Genomic DNA, 17994 nt, shown 5'->3' with positions numbered 1-17994 from the left:
CATGTGTTGTAAGAGGTTTGATGAGCTTGATGTGAAAACGAGTATTTACCATGGAAACGATAGATGAAACTGCTACATAGAATGATTAGATATGAAAACGTGTGGATACGATAAAGTCTTGCTTTACAATGAATTCCTGCATAACTGGACAGAATATGAATACCATGGGTTCTTATCGGAGTGTTCATACATTTACGGAACGAAAAAGGGCCAAACTCCTATATTCCTGAGAGCCAATGCTTTTTCTGCCCGTCTGAAAAGAATTTCATTGGAAAACATGGATCAATGTTCATGCGAAAGATTGATTCAATCATCATCATCATTCAGAAACATTATCAACGTACTTTATGAGTAGTAATCAGTTACGTCATATTCATGGTAGCGATTTTCATGAGCGTTGGAATGTATTCATAAATACTCCTAGATAGGTTTACTCCCAGAATGCAAATTCAATTAAAATCGTGTATGTACAGAGGTCAGTATAGTCGTGACAGTAAAGCACAGTACAGTGTACATATTAAAGTACTGATATTGCTTTCAATTACCAATAATTGTGAATTGACACTAATGAAAGTATTACTTACTTTCTAATGAAATGTTTGCCATATAATAGATTCAACCAAATATGAAAACAACGTAAGATGTATTTTATCACAGACCAAGAGAAAATGATGTCTCAGTTCATGATTCACCAACAATATTTCTTCAGCATTGACTTTCAAGAAAGTGAGTTTCTCCGAGAAATAGAAGAAGTAGGAACCAACTCTCAATATTTCACGTGAAAACTTCCGCTGAAATAACGAAGAAAAACACACTTTATCCTGTTCTCCACAAGAACTAGAGCGCTGACAAAATTCCCATTTCAACTTCACCATGACAGTATTTTTTGTTTACGTTAAAAATGGAAACGCCCTAATGAAACTCTAGCATCTCATTTTGACTCTTTTCTCTCTCAAGAATTTCTCAGGAGTTTTCCCTACGGAATTGTCTGCTGAGTCATGGAGAATTGCTTTTCCGTCAACATTCTCCTCTATAGAATGGAAATATTGGAGAGAACAATTCGCCGTAAAGAAATTGTATTCATTCCAATGTAAAGAAAAGCTCTGGATGAGCACTTATTTCAGACTATATTGTTCTATCCAAACTCGGGAGAGTATTCGCTTGAGGTTCGAACAATTTTTCTTTTCCCAACAATAAGTATTTGTACAAGTACTTGTGAATAGAGAATGGACGATGAAAAGTTCAAATCAAAAAGATCAACTCGATTCACATATTAGGGACTTATTCAATGAGCTCTAACGGGTTAATCATTCACAACTTTCACAAATATATTTAAAATGTGTGGTTATCCGAAGTAAATACTCATTAATGATTTTAATCTCAATGATCTCTAATCTTTTTTAGATATTAAATTAAATGAAAAAGGCTAATAGATTGTCAAAAAACACAGATTTATTGATACTGAAAGACCGGTTTCGGTTATCACACCATTGTCAATCTCTGATAAACTCAAACCGAAACCGTTCTTTCTTAGTGTCAATAAATCTGTCGTTTTTTGACAATTTCTTAGTCTTTTTCATTTAATATGAATAATTACCACAATATCAACTTCTCAACTACACAAAACGTTTTTTAGAATTATTTTCTTAGTCTATATTATGTAAATTCTGCTATAATTTTGCTTTATTGAAAGCTATTGTATGGAAGTGTATAAGCCAGTATTGTAATCTACATAAATAAAGTACTCAATCAATCCATCTTACTAGGAAAATATATCTGGATATTTTTTTCGCATAGAGAGAAGATAGCATAAGCTAAAAGCATAAGATGTGTGCTATATTTTCTTTTTGATAATAGAAAAGATGATATCATAATCATACTAGTTATCTATGTTGAATAAAGAGTCAGCCATAGATTCATTACAATAATGTGATACCGCGATAAATAATAAAGAGCAACAGTAAAGAGCAAGCAATATGGTTGGTAGTTGAATAATCTATCAAGGTGAACCTGAATGTCTGCCATTGGCCTAGACAAGCCAATCCAACATTTAGCGGTGTACTTATACGTCAACAATAGCGGTTCATCGACCAGATATAGAACCAAGAATTCAAATTGAAAAATTTAAGTGTCAGAAGAAAACGTCGTGAGGAAAAAGGAGAACGATGGAACTTACTAACAAAAAACTATAATCCGTTATTGAACTAAGTTTGTGGTATTGTATTAATGTGGTGTTATATGCACTGGTATACAGAATTTCCCAAAATTAAAGGGCCAAACTTCGGGAATAGGTTCTATGGGTCGAAATGAAGAGAAAATGTTGATTTTTTTCCTAAAACGCTTCGTTTATGAGATATTCGCCATTTGGTAATTATTACAAAATAATTTTTATCTTCAATTTTTTCAACCGATCGCTATAAAAATAGGTAGGTATGTTCAAATAAGAGTGGTGAACTGTAGAAAAAATATTCAACTTTGTCCAATTCGAAAATTCAAAATAACGGCCATTCAAACTTTCAATCCAAAATTGCGGGAGAACGGTGATAGATAGAAAAATTTACCAGAAACAAATTGTTTTAGGAAATTTTATTAACAATCAGTCAACACCAGAAAAATGGGAATCGGACAAAGCATAACACAGATACAATGAAATGTGTGTTACGAGGCAGCAAAACATCAATTCGTTGTAAATAGCAAGGAAGCCTTCCAGCCTGTATGAACATGATTTTATAAATTATGATTTTCTCGTGTTTGGATAAAAAAATTATAAAATGATGTTAATATTATTTTGGGACACCCTGTATGAAATTAAAATATTATTACAATATCAGTATTAGCTGAAATTTGTGACTCATTTGAATTTCTGGTTATGATAAGTGAAGTAATATTATATACCAGGAACATATTATTCAGAAATAGATAATTACTGGAGGACTAAAAGAACAAAATCCAAGAAAATGTTTAATAGAATAAGCAAATACCTGCTGTGCAATCAAACTCCAGTAAGTCTTCAGGAGCTATTGCTGCTGATAGAAGGTATGATGAAACGGCCTGTCCTCCATCTTAGGAATCTGAAAAAGAAATAGATATAAAAAGTCATTAAACAATAAAAATGACAGAGCTCTTCATTATTCAAAGCCTCAAACTCCGATTTAACATTTTCTCCCTCCAAGATTATGACAGCAATTTCTAATGTATTGAATATAAGATACCGATTACTCCATATAACCTTGATTGAAAGTTTTCTTTAATTCTGAACTCATGAATTTTTGATATTATTTGTTTTGCTGAGGGTGATGCCCACAATCTGTAGGCTTGTGCGTGAATAATAAGACGGATGATGATAAAATATAAGTCTACCTTAGACCTTAGGTGGTTTATGAACCAACGAGAAGCGATTTTTAGATTCATAAATGATAATTCTAAAAGTAGTCATTCATTCCAGGAAGAGTACATTCTTGGAAAAACTTCATCGTAATCACCTTAATTTACTGATTCCCTGTATGATTAGAGTAGAAAGGAGACTTATAAATTAAAGAAAGATATCTATCATTCATGGAATATATTCCAATAAACGTAGCCGGAGAGAAAAAATAAAATTGATCCAGAATTCTCTTGCAGTTTGTTAACAATAATCTACTTTGTTTTTTAAAACAGTTTTTTTCGTGCCGTTATAACGTCAAGGACCTAATAATTATCACCGCAAAAAGCTATCTATTTTGCCAACTCGGTCAAGATTCAAGCAGTATATTTAAACGAAGATTTAAGAATGTGCTTTCATTCTAAATTTACCAAGAAGATCGTAGCGAAGCGATTTTTTTCTCGAGTATAGAATAAATTAAAATTCTATTAACATACTGCAATACTAAAATAGTTTTGTTTATTGTAAATTGAAATTTAATGGGATAATCCAATCATCCAAATTTCAGATAGTTCAAATTGATAGAACATCGTTGATGAATTGGAAATGGAACATGATATACAAATAATTGGTATCGCATTAGGTTATTTATTTATTCATTTACTCAGCATATTACTCTATATATTCATTTAATTCATCCATTATCATCGCACTATCAACGAATTCGAACAGTGTTTGGTTGAAACTTATAATTTGAAACGTATATATAGATTAATCTCTGCCATGTGTACAATTCCCATAAGACGCAATGCCTTTTTCACAGTTTTCTTTCTGTTCAGCAAAACAACGTATGTAAAATGAATGTTCATACAATAAATTGTATTTTATCAAATACTTCCATCTACTTGGCAATGTTGAAGTAGTTAGAATACTTTCATCTCCCTGGCGATGCTAAAGAATTCATTCCAAATACTCTAGACTCAATATAATTATCAAATGCTTATTTGGAAAAGTTCATTAGAATGTAGAGATACCCAGTTTAAATAAATAATTCATATTTTTGTTTAGTTGAGAAGTTGATATTGTGGTAATTATTCATTTTGAATGAAAAATACTGAGAAATTGTCAAAAAACCACTGATTTATTGATAATTGGAAAGACCGGTTCCGGTTATTACACCATTGTGAATCTCTGATAAACAGATTAACACTGAGTTTATCAGAGATTGACAATGATTTATTGATAATTAGAAAGACCGGTTTCGGTTATTACACCATTTTCAATCTCTGATAAACAGATTAGCACTGAGTTTATCAGAGATTGACAATGGTGTAATAACCAAAACCGGTCTTTCTAATTATCAAATGAATCAGTGGTTTTTTGACAATTTCTCAGTCTTTTTCATTCGGATAATTCATACCCCATTCAACGGTTTTACACAAATAATCTCTCATGTTAATTGATATTGATAGTGGGATAATATACTCGCCAAATTATCTATACAGAATTGATTGGGGGTCAAGCTATTATGATAGAGGGCTATAATGGCTGTTGCACTATGCTATTCAATTATTTAGGTCTTGTGCCCACGTGTATGTAAGAGACATTGAGTGATTGGATCACAGTGTGAGGGACTGAAACATAGTGTGAGTTACAGTGATGGGTTGAGTTGTCACTTAGAGTGATGCAATCTGCATTGTGGTTAGGGGTTAGCATCATCAGTATAATGTGACCTATGACCTATCCCAGGATTAGCTTACATGTCCACCAAATCCACTTTGAACTGTCATAATTGATTCAATGTGGATCATCAATGATATTTATGGGAAAGGCTGACAATTTCAAGTGATTCTCGCTAGCGCTACATGACGTGTACATGATACGATCAGCTTTCTCATATCAAAATAGAATAATTTTTAACTGTGGAAATTACTAGAATTAAATAGTTGAGATTTTTCAGGTATCACATGAAGGGATTCATCTGAATAATAGACGCTTTCACAGTTTTCTACCACCATACATAAGCTATCTATTCTATCTAGCTTATACCATAGAGAAACAATAGCGTAAGTAGATATCCCATGGTATAGGTAGTTTATGTCGTAACTTTTACTGTTATCTCAAGCCGATAGTTCAAGTAGTTCTTTCCCTTGAAGCTGTGTGACACTGGTAGTCTCTCATATTGTGCCGTTCATACACTCTCACCCGGCCAAAACAGTAAAAATCGACAGTAATCGGCTTGAGATAACAGTAAAAGTTGCGACATAAACTCATTATACCATGGGATATCTACTTACGCTATTGTTTCTCTATGCTTATATACACAGACGTAAAATCTTGTAGGGAAATCCTTGTAATAGTAATACTATCAAAATTTATTTTTTTAGTGCATTTTTAAGAATAAAAAGTTATTCTATTTGATTTTGAACTATTCTGTGCTACCACTTTTAAGGAAGGTAGTAGGAGTAGGTAGTGAATGGTGAGGAGGAAGAAGAGGATAGGGAGGAGGTAATTGTAGAATAATTCTAAAATAACCATTCCAAGGATACTGTCATCCCTAATAATCTACTGACGTAATGCAATGCGAACTGTGACTACTTTGTGAAATAATGCTCACTTTTTGATAGATTGTGCTTAACTAGCAGTCGTGGGTTCAAATCCAGCCAAACAGTACACAGTGAATATGAGCATCACAGAAAACTCATAATAGTGGAAACCTTCAAGTTTTCTTTAAAAATTTTAGAATACTCTTGTATTAGTAACAGTAATATAATAGTAATAGTTAATAGTATCTAACTCAGGTTCATGAATGTATGAATGATTTTTAAAATAGATTCCTCAAGACTTTAATGATTCAAAGAAAATAACCTCGGAAAAATAATTTCTCTCACTCATTCATGTCAATGAAATGCTTGTTATCAACAACAGAGTTATACTTGATGGACCTCTATAAATCAAAAAATATGTTTTCAAAATTGGTTACTATGTTGATAACGCGTGTAATAACTCATAAAAACAAAATATATCAAATTGTAACTGTTCATGAATCTATAAATGATTTTTTAATTAGGTTCACTTAGATTTTAAATGATTTGAAGAAAATATCTTCGGAAAGATTTCTCTCGCTCATTCAATGAAATGCTTGTTATCAACAAGAGATGAAAGAGGTGAGTTTTACGTGACAAACCTCTATAAATCTAAAAGTATTTTTTGAAATAGGTTACTATCATGTGTGATAAAGCGTGTAAGTTGTAATTTGTAAATTTTAATTAACATCTCATAGAACGTTCAACTCGTATAACCTTATTGAAATTCAGTTATGTATGTTTTAAAATTCTTCTAGCAATGAGTTAAATCACAGACACAGACCTGGTTGTCTGTGGTTGAAGTGTCATGGCTATCTATTGACAATGTAAATTGAGAGAATGTCAGATCCAAGATTGAAACGTCGATTTCATATTTTAGCTGTGGGCTGCTTTTCAAAAGCACTGACTGTCAACTAAACGCTCTGATGATTAGTCAACATGATCATTGAATGGTTGAACACAAACAGTTTGCACAGAAGGGAATATGAGCATCACAGAAAACTCATAATAGTGGAAACCTTCAAGTTTTCTTTAAAAATTTAGAATACTCTTGTATTAGTAACAGTAATATAATAGTAATAGTTAATAGTATCTAACTCAGGTTCATGAATGTATGAATGATTTTTAAAATAGATTCCTCAAGACTTTAATGATTCAAAGAAAATAACCTCGGAAAAATAATTTCTCTCACTCATTCATGTCAATGAAATGCTTGTTATCAACAACAGAGTTATACTTGATGGACCTCTATAAATCAAAAAATATGTTTTCAAAATTGGTTACTATGTTGATAACGCGTGTAATAACTCATAAAAACAAAATATATCAAATTGTAACTGTTCATGAATCTATAAATGATTTTTTAATTAGGTTCACTTAGATTTTAAATGATTTGAAGAAAATATCTTCGGAAAGATTTCTCTCGCTCATTCAATGAAATGCTTGTTATCAACAAGAGATGAAAGAGGTGAGTTTTACGTGACAAACCTCTATAAATCTAAAAGTATTTCTTGAAATAGGTTACTATCATGCGTGATAAAGCGTGTGAGTTGTAATTTATAAATTGTAATAAACATCTCATAGAACGTTCAACTCGTATAACCTTATTGAAATTCAGTTATGTATGTTTTAAAATTCTTCTAGCAATGAGTTAAATCACAGACACAGACCTGGTTGTCTGTGGTTGAAGTGTCATGGCTATCTATTGACAATGTAAATTGAGAGAATGTCAGATCCAAGATTGAAACGTCGATTTCATATTTTAGCTGTGGGCTGCTTTTCAAAAGCACTGACTGTCAACTAAACGCTCTGATGATTAGTCAACATGATCATTGAATGGTTGAACACAAACAGTTTGCACAGAAGGGAATATCCGCACGAATAGTTGTGTTATCTGAATGAGCTCAAATTGGATATTTGTCATGAAAAGGGTTGTCAATATAGACTACAGATTATAATGCGAATGCATTTTCCTGCTCATTTCCCTGATAAACTCAGTTGAAAGCGGCACAGTAATCCGTATTGGGTTCAACTCAATCAACCGCATTTCCAATAAACATCACATCGATAAGCTTGACACAATTCAAATTGCTGGAGTAATCCATATCCAATACAGATCATCCACGTCATTTTCAATTAACGAGTCCTGCTTTTAATCCATATACATATACAACAGTAAAACTGATACAAGCTTGCTTGTTTGCTATTGATAATTCAAAATCGTTACCGTATTCGATTGAAGCTGAAGCTGTCAATAAGTAGTTGGAATTAATAACGTGAGAACCGGGCTAGCTGTCTAGTTGCTAATGTCCTTCAGTTGTTATCAGTTATCATAATTGCTTTTGAAACTGCATTGGATATGACATTCTTGAAATAACCATTTGGTTGATATCGTACGTTTACAATGATAACAATACGTGTACAGAACGTTTACAGCACGTTCCAATACTTCGTATTGTCGACTAGAGTCGATTTAAGTGTTCATAAACTGTAATTAGACCAAATCTGGACGATTATTTCAAATCTATCGATGTATTGTATCGACGATTGTATCTATGTTTATTTTGGACTAAAATTTTATAAAAATTGTACAAGTGAAATTCTAACCTTATCTTGGACTTTGTGGCCTATAAATTTGGAAGAAAAATAGCACAAGGACTACCTTATTATTTTATCTTCCAATGTTATTACATTAGTGTTTTTTGCATTGTAAATAAATAAAAAAAAATTGGATGTCACTAATAGATATAATGAATAGATTCTTCTTGAACATACTACTACGATGCAAGTATGTGTATGTATTTTTATATCATGCATGTGTTATGTATGTATAATGCAGGGATAAAAGTATGTATCATGTTTTCGATTTAAAAAATAACTATCAAATAGTTTTTGACGAGATATGATGCAATTATTCGCATCAAATCATTACTCATCAAACTCTTGTTTAACGAATGAATATATGGATAAGTAATATCATAGACTAAGTAAACATGTAATGCCTGTGGTTAGATCTGTGTTCTCGATCTTAATTCATAACTTTCCAATAGTTATTGATTTGATCATCAAAAATCATTTTATTTGAATTGATGTTGTAGAAATAATACAGAATACATCCCATTTACCCTTCATCATTTCAATTACGGGAGGATATCTGGATGAAACCTATCAATCAAAGGCCAGTCTATACTATTGTTAGGAGTAATATGTTATTATCATCATTTCGGAATATTTTCGAAAAGTTTTCAAATTGGATAGAAGGCATCCCGTTTTGAACTGTTATTCTTAATAACATCTCTCAGTATTTAGAAACATTATTCAATATGATTGGAGAGCCAGCTAATCGTGATACATTTCTGATTGACAGCAACTCAAAATATTTTCAAAATTCAATCTATTTGGATGGAAGACAAATCTGTAGATTTGTTGACGTAGACTATTGTTCGTATCTAATCCAAATATTATTGAAAATTGTTAGTTTACAAAGTTACTGAGAGTTAGTGATGTGCGGCAAGAAAAAAAGCTATCAGTCCTAGGCCAAGTGTGTTGGCCAAACATCAAGATAGACGAATTGGATTTCCATTATTCAATCGTCACTAAAGTGAGAATCACTTCAATTTGTCAGGGAATGCTGATAAATAGCATTAATGCTTTCCATTCAATCCATGCTGACAGTTTGATGACGTTTACTGAACCTGTCAGAGGTTAATAAGGATTGTATTAATGCTGATTCATTCAACCAGAGCTGACTGGTTGAAGTGAATGTTTCTGTAAAACGTGTACTAAACCGGCAACCGCGTTTCCAGAAAGACGAGTATTGTGAACGCAGTTTTGGCAAGAAGACCAACAGAGCCCGGGCTACCAACAGACGAGCTTATTTTTAGTAGAGTGCGATCCCATCTTACAGGCTGGGCTAATTTTAATCATTCTCCCTTTCAGCTTCCCCCAGCCGCGCGGCTTTGACTAGACTGTGCAAACCTGCAAGATAATTCACTCACTGCCCCAGAATCTGCGAATAGTTTCAACTCAGCCTGCCTCAGTATGGAACTAGTTTAACAACTTTAACACACCACACAACTCACATCGATTGCGTCAGTCCCAACTCACTCACTGTGTCAAAAACACAACCACAAAATCATATTCAAAGTATAAAATACTTTTATTAACAGGGATCCTACAACGAATCATTTCCAGACATAATAAGATTCAAGATTCAAGATTCTTTATTGCCAGAACAACTTTACATTGTATAAGCACGTCAAAATAATCTATATAATAAGAGAGAGTAGGGTTGTGTATGTTCGCATCAAAACAAGTCATCTTGTGGATTGCATACCGGATTTAGATCTACAAATTTTGCACATAGATTCTAAAAATATCAATCTCGTGCACCTCGAAACCCAAATTTCAATTTTACTTCTAGATTTTTCAGAATTAATGTTCAAATTCCATTCATGGGACATGAAATTCCATAGGGCATACATTGATATTCTATCAGCTTTTCTTTTGAAATCTTCGGTTCGAAACAATTTACAATTTTCCTTAAAACTTACTTTCATATTTATAATTCTCTCATTTCGTGATTCTATCTATGGCATACATAATTTATACATGATGATATTGAGAACGCGTCCTTTTTCGCCTTATCTATGATATTAAAGTAGGAAAGAATTGGCTACGAATTCAACGAATGACGCATCATGAAGTCTGAAGTACTGGAATGACTAACTTAGAATTTTGCATATAGATTCTTAATTTACCGAGGAGGTTTTTGGCCTGTTCTTAATTATTCAGTTTGTAAAGTTTCCAATTAGAACCTTGCGAAGCACTGGTTACATTCTAGTAACTATAATATAACACTACTTGTAAAATTAAATTATTATATATAATTGAGCATATTATAATAATAGAAATCATATAATATATGAAAATATTCAAACCATGTAAAACATGCTACTACAATATCATTGTGTCTTAGTATTAGTTAAAAACAAACTACTATTCATATTAATGATTAGTAAATTATTCAGTGTTACCAAAAATTAAAAGGGACATTTTGAATTATAAGCATTCATTATATTGAACACTGAAGATACTCATCTACCGAATAGTACGCCCTCAATTTATTTTTTTAATTTTTTTGAATTCATAGATCGGCAGCTCTCTAGAAATCCCTTTATTATGATAATAGTAACAATTCTATAACAGTGACAGACATTTTAAAATTCCATAGGCTAGGTCATCATGATCATCGAATGATCTATGGAATGATCAATAGGTCAATCTAAAATCTAGTGGTTCAATTTCATAATATAATTAATAATTTTGTTATCATTGATGAATCAATCAATTTTTCTCGTCAAATAAGGCCTTATTCTCTCAGTACCAAGATAGGCTTCTCTCTTCTCTCATTCGAATCAATGATATTATGAATTTGATAGAAATTATACAGAATTTAAATGGATACAATGTAATGTTTCAGATTACAGAAGAAATTATAGGATGAGATATATGCTAAAATTGAAAATTACTTTCAATGTATAAAAATAGCTGAAAAGTTGATAACATTCAAGGTCTCACGCAAAGATAGAAATAGCAGGATTGTGCTGTAAATAGAATAGTGCAGAAACTTGAAAAAAAATGATTGCCCAAGAGTGATTCACTAATTTCTTTTCAATACTTTTTTATACAACTATCACTGCACATCATTTGGTCTACAGAACTATTCAAAAGACAGTGAACTCATTCTGATTGAAAATATAAATACTGAATGATGAAAATTCGGTCGATACGTTTCAGATTTGAATAGAAATGATCGGAAAATATTTCCATGAGAGAGATTCTATTGCAAAAGTGCACTCAAGAATATTAGAATGATACACTCACTTCGATTGGATCAAAATTGATTGAACAGTGAATCAGCGAGTGCACTCAATCTGGATTACCATATTTTTCGACATTCATTGTACTAAACGAGAGCTCCTCCAATGACGAGGAAACTGCCACAATAGCAAACATTTTCCTATGGATTTGATGAATCAATTTTAATATTAATATTCTGGCGAATCGACAAATCAGTTTCGAGTATTGGTATTTCGAGTACCTACTCAATATAAGTTCTAGGATTGAGTACTCAAAATCACAATCAAATAAAACTCATTTTCGAATTCAATGATGTGAGAATGATATCGTTCCAACAAAAGTAGAGCACGAAATCTCGTTTCTCTAATTGAATCAAACTTAATTTGAAATTTCAGATCGCTGTACTCTCCCTCCAACCCAATTCGTTCATCAATTTTTTTGACAAATCAACGATAGAAGTATATTATGAACATTTATTATTATTAAACATCACATATAAATACGCTTCAATGTTTCATGTTTTAATGATTCGTAATAGAGTGGTGTATTGGGTTGGAAACCATTCAGTTATGGTTTGTAATTTTTATACTATGATTTGCTATTTGATGGTTGACTGTCAACATTTGTTGAGCTTTTCGAAAGAGTTTCACGAGATGAGTTTTGATTAGAGAAGCACGATATATTGGACAAGTTCAAATTAAAACGTTTGTGTTCTTATTCAAATTTACCAATTATCACGATGTAGTAAAGAGTTTTGCTATTTAAATATAAAGGTGCTATTTCTTGTATTTTGTTTTACAGGAAATTAAAGCCAACACCCAAGTTTCAACTAATATGTTTATTTATTCATCCTTTATTGCTGTCTTACGTTCATAAATATATGAGTTGAAAATAGACATTAACCAATGTGTTGGTAGAAAAAAAGAAAAATTAAATAGATGAATCCAAGTCCCACGAAAGCAGAAGAGTTTGTGTGTAAAAAGTTTTCGATTACAAAAATCATAATCAATAATGGCTTCAATTAAATAGTTGATAGGATCATAAAATGTGGAAAAGTAAATAGCTAGTATACAAACAGGAAGTAAATAATGAAATAGAGTTGTAATGTAGAATGTGATAGAATCAGAGTATAGATTACATTCTACACTCTGAAGGATATATACATTGAGAGTTTATAATTAAACATATAAATCTAAGTAACCTTTTTAAAATTATTTAATCACGACATGTTTCGGCTATAGAATGTCATTATCAAGTGATAGGGAAATAAATAAAATATTGAGAGTATACTTTGAAATGAAATCACAATATGGATACAGCGTAGGGCCAACAGCATTTTGACAACTCTCCTTTGATACTTCATAGATGAGTTTTATATCATGCATTCGTACATTTTTGCATTTTGTATAATATTTTCTTTGAAATTCCATTATAAAATAAGTTTGAGAAAACTGATTCGATAGTCAACTCTATATATATGTATGGAATTATTACATATGGTAATGCATATACAATTGGTAATGCATATACAATATGGTAATGCATATTACAATTATATAATGTATGGAATAATTACATATATGTGTATTCTGCAAATATATTTCATCCAAGTCAGATGCTCGGATATGAATGTTATACAGTACTTCCCACATTCTTATAACAATCAACCCGTGGCATTAAAACTGGTGAGTCTCCCTTGCTAACTATGAGCGTTCGGAGTTGAGAATAAATTATTTTGCTCAGGAAAACAAGTGAGCAGCATGTAAAGTACAAAAAATGAAGTGTGAGCATTACTCAATCATGCCTCTCGTTACTTGCAGCTGAGTACAATACTGCGATGGTTTTAATGTTGTAGCTGGCGGCAGAGTTGAAACTGAATCATAAACAATATGGAATATTGTGTAACGGCCAAAAGCTCGACTTGGGCCGAGGTCGACTATTAATAAAACGGCACTCGCTCCCGCCGCTTCGTCCGAAACAATGACCCGGTTCTGGGAGCGCTACCCTGCAAGAATTCGCTATAGACCTTGCACCTTGCACAAAGCCTATATTCACATCCACTTCAAACTGTCGGCATTTCTTATAGATAGCACCAATGCTCTCCATTCAATGCTGCCAGTAGTGAATCTAAAAACAGTAGCAACCAGCTTCCGTGTGCCCATTGAAAGCTGCAATGTTCCGGAGCATATAAGACTGCTTTACATCCGTTAATCATTTTACAAAAATCATTTATGAGAATAATGTCTTACAAAACGAGATATGATCACTCTGCACCAATTTTCAAAGAGCTCAGAATACTGCCTATCAGGAACTTATATATTTATAGCTTTAGGGTAAAGCTGTTTTTTGATAGGCGTGGTGAAGTGCAGCTGATTAATATGCGCAGGGTTGGGAAGAATCAACAAAATGTGCAGGTCCCTAAGCCCAACCTTACAATTTTCAAAAAATTCTTCAATTCAAACACTTCTTTTTCATTTTGAGTAGTTTTTTCTGCCCAAACAGGTTTTTGTAACCTTTGGGATTATTTTCCATGTATATTTGATTTTTGGTAATGCTCTTCAGGGTATGATTGTGTTTTTTTAGTTATATGGTAATTTTTTCAGTGACTATGGTAATTTCATACTCTGTATATATTGTATAAATGGAAAATAAATTGATTTGATTTGATATAGATGAGTACGTATTTGGTGGTTCCGAATAAACAGTAGCAAATATCTGTCTGAATATTAATTTATTGCGTTAAAGAAGAATACGTATAGAAGTCTAGTTATAGAATATGAGGTATTTGGTAGTTCCAAATAATCAGTAGAAAATATCTGTCCGAATATTCATTTATTGCGTTAAAGAAGAATACGTATAGAAGTTTCTTTATAGAAGATGAGGTATTTGGTAGTTCCGAATAATCAGTAGCAAATATCTGTCCGAATATTCATTTATTGCGTTAAAGAAGAGTACGTGAGGAAGTTTCGTTATAGAATAATGACGTATTTAGTAGTTCCGAATATCTGTTCTGTTGTTGAGCTTCGGTACTCAGTTCGGTATTGATATTATACATCTATCTCTAATACATCTCGTTACAATAATTTGTCCGAAAACTATGCAACTTTGCAATGGAAGACTAAATTTATAAGATCTAGTTGTAATAATTATTGTGAGTGAATTTAAAGTTATAGTCTCCAAATTATTTCTACTAGACGTTATTGATTCAGTATATTTAAAGTAACTGAACAATAAAATTTCATAGATTCCGCAGTGACATACCTAATCTAATTCGAATAAGTATTGTTGAGATTTCATCTGAAATCTTTAAAAAGTTAGAAATTGATTTTCCATTTAAAGTCAATAAAAGACATGTAATGGATCCATGAAAAATCCATGTAAATGAATCCCATGTGCTCTATTGCTATTCATATTATAGAAAGGGGAGAATTGGACTGTACATTTGTAGGGACAAACTCAAGTAATAATTCTAATTTTCAAAATTCAACTGACCGTTTCAAAAGAATTGGGATCGCATATTGAATACTTCTTTTGGAATAATAATATTATTACATTTTTTATAAAAAAATAATAGCCAAAAGTTTTTGAACAGGTCATTCCCGTGTTATCCGACAAGCAAGTTAAATTGTCGGTCCCGGCTGAAGTATGACAGTCATAATGCCTATTGACGGCTCGAATTAAAATATATTGAGGCATGAAGCAAGGTGGAACTCCCGTCAGGAACTCCCCATCAATAAAAGCCATACGAATATTATTATTACATTTTTTGGATTTTTGAATAAATTATTCTATAATCAAAACTCATATGTTGCAATTTTTATAATATTTAAACTATTGTCCAATAGAAGATGATATTTATAGATTGGAAAACGCTTACAAATCAGATCCGATGATAAAATCTCAATCGATTGTAAAATGAAAACAATGCGATCTCAATGTTGATAAATTTCGAGTATGAAAAGTCAGTTTTCTCTTCATAAAAGCAATACCGTCGAAAAGGGCTGTGACAGCTCGGTTACTTTGTAGTCACTGATTCAATTACTGCGAGCAATAATAAAAAGCTGGGGGATCATGAAGCTTGGAAACAAATTGATGGAGCTATTCATGTTTAATCGTGTTACCCACGTGTGGTGGAGAAAAGGTAGCTCAACTTTTGTCCGCACGTAGTTTTTTAACCGCTTGTTCAACTTTCAATAATCTGAGTTCGCAACGTTTTTCAAAAACAAAGTTACCGCAAGTTGTTTCAGAAAGCTATGAGTTGTGAACTCCTGTCTTGTATATTGAGAAGTTTACTTTATAACATAGTTCAGTGTGGAAATTGATGATCCTTCATTGAAAACACTATCGAAAGAGTACTGGCAGTCTATAATAATGACTTGCAAGCAATTCTGTTTCCTCTACGTTGAAAATTTGCGACGTCAAAGTCGATAATTTGATTATCGATACTCGGATTTACTCTCTGCTCAGATACAAAGCACTCAACTGATTAATTAACTAACTTCCAGTGGTTTCAGAGAAGTGGATTATCGCCAGTTTAGTTCAACATCAACACTGTAATTTTCAGTGCGGGACTATTTATTTTCTCAGAACTCAATTAGAAACTTCATTCAGATCTAGAGCTTTTTCTACAGGAAAAGTTTACAATGAGTACAATCAGTTTAAGACTTTCGAAAGGATTCCTTTCACAAATACTAGATTAAGAATAAAGAAAGTAATCTGTTATGAAATAAAAGTTGCTAAACTAAAAAAAATAATAAATTCATAAACAATATTTTTTCAATTATCTCCACCTAAGTCCGTTGAGATGATGATTCATTAATAAATACTGTTATAGTAGTCATAACCTAATTTTCAATGTGTGATTTTTGAATCTGATACGAAATACAATGATTCTCATATGCTATAAATTCGAATTTGATTCCAAATTTTACCAGTTTTTATAGCGATTGGATAAAAACAATACAATCTTGATTCAAGTTGACTCACCATTATATGTAAATTGAGCATAATTTTGTAAAGTGAACTGTACAATAAAAGTGAACTGTACTTGAACTTGGGTTACAAGCTCTAGAATGGAATTTCAGTCTTGTTTTGATCTCATAGCATCAACTTAATTCAGTATTATAATTTGTATTTATACACCAATCCTTGAACATTGGAAAATAATGAAATAGTTCCATAATGTTTGAAGTCTTGAACGAAGATTTTATTCTCAAATAATGTATTTTATGGAATAAAACTGTACAGAAATAGGATGCAAGCTTTCGATGACCTTGTGAGTGTACACCACTCCTTGAACATTGAAAAAGAATAAAATAGTTCTATAATGTTTGAAGTCTTGAGCGGGAATTGTTCAATTTAATTTTTAAATAATTAATTTTATGGAATAAAAAAAACTTCTTGAACAATTGAAAAATAATAAAATAATTCAATAGTATTTGAAGTCTAGAACGGTAAATATTCAATTTTATTTCTGAATTATTTGATACGTAATAAGTGCTCAGAGACGAAAGGTGAAGGACTAATATAATTGGACTTGTGCTCTCTCGAAATCGGTAGATGGATGTTTGTCATGACAATGGCTTGTGGCTGGCGCGTGGAGAGAATTAGTCTGGAATTGTTAGGGAAATGTTGAAATTTGCACCTCTATTTCCAAGGCATGATATTCGCCCTAATGAGGGGATTTGAGGTGTGTGGGCTGACCTACGGTGAACAGCTACCTCAATTTATAGGGAATAATTGATTTTCGACGGCCCAATCACGAAGATGTTGGGAGAGACACCTCAGACGCTTTTCCACGAACAGAATGTCTCAATCTGCACAGTATTGTGCGCATTAATTCCTGAAAAGCTCTCTACTCGTGTCCCAGATTCCACTCCATCAGCCTCCGGTGATTGCCATTTCCTAAGGATCCTCGCAAACATCGATTCTGCCGAGAATAATGGCGAAACGCGAGGCGAGAATTTAATGAGGGTATTTAGAGACGGTTACAGAGATTGCTGCCGAACCTTCGATACCCCAAGGTTCTCTTCTCTAATCCTCTCTTTCAAATTGCCACACCTATTGTGATTCTCCTCTGATGGACTACTTTTGGCAGCTCAATACCCTTTACATTGAGCTATACTGAGAACCACTAATGACCCTGGATGTCACCTCTCTGCTCGGGTCAACGAACTCGTCCTTCAA

At 32.4% G+C, this 17994-nt stretch overlaps 1 protein-coding gene across 4 annotated transcripts in view; it reads right to left on the bottom strand.

Moving 5' to 3' along the window:
- LOC111043351 (plasma membrane calcium-transporting ATPase 2) overlaps positions 1–17994 on the bottom strand; it is a 406771-nt gene that overhangs the window by 366944 nt on the left and 21833 nt on the right. For all 4 annotated transcript variants that reach the window (XM_039442413.1, XM_039442410.1, XM_039442414.1 and 1 more), the window contains exon 2: positions 2982–3071. The gene's annotated coding sequence lies outside the window, so the exon portion shown is untranslated. The remainder of the gene's footprint in view (positions 1–2981; positions 3072–17994) is intronic.

This window comes from Nilaparvata lugens, chromosome X (assembly GCF_014356525.2).
Source record: "Nilaparvata lugens isolate BPH chromosome X, ASM1435652v1, whole genome shotgun sequence".
NCBI lineage: Eukaryota > Metazoa > Arthropoda > Insecta > Hemiptera > Delphacidae > Nilaparvata > Nilaparvata lugens.
This window is presented reverse-complemented; position numbering and strand designations above follow the sequence as displayed.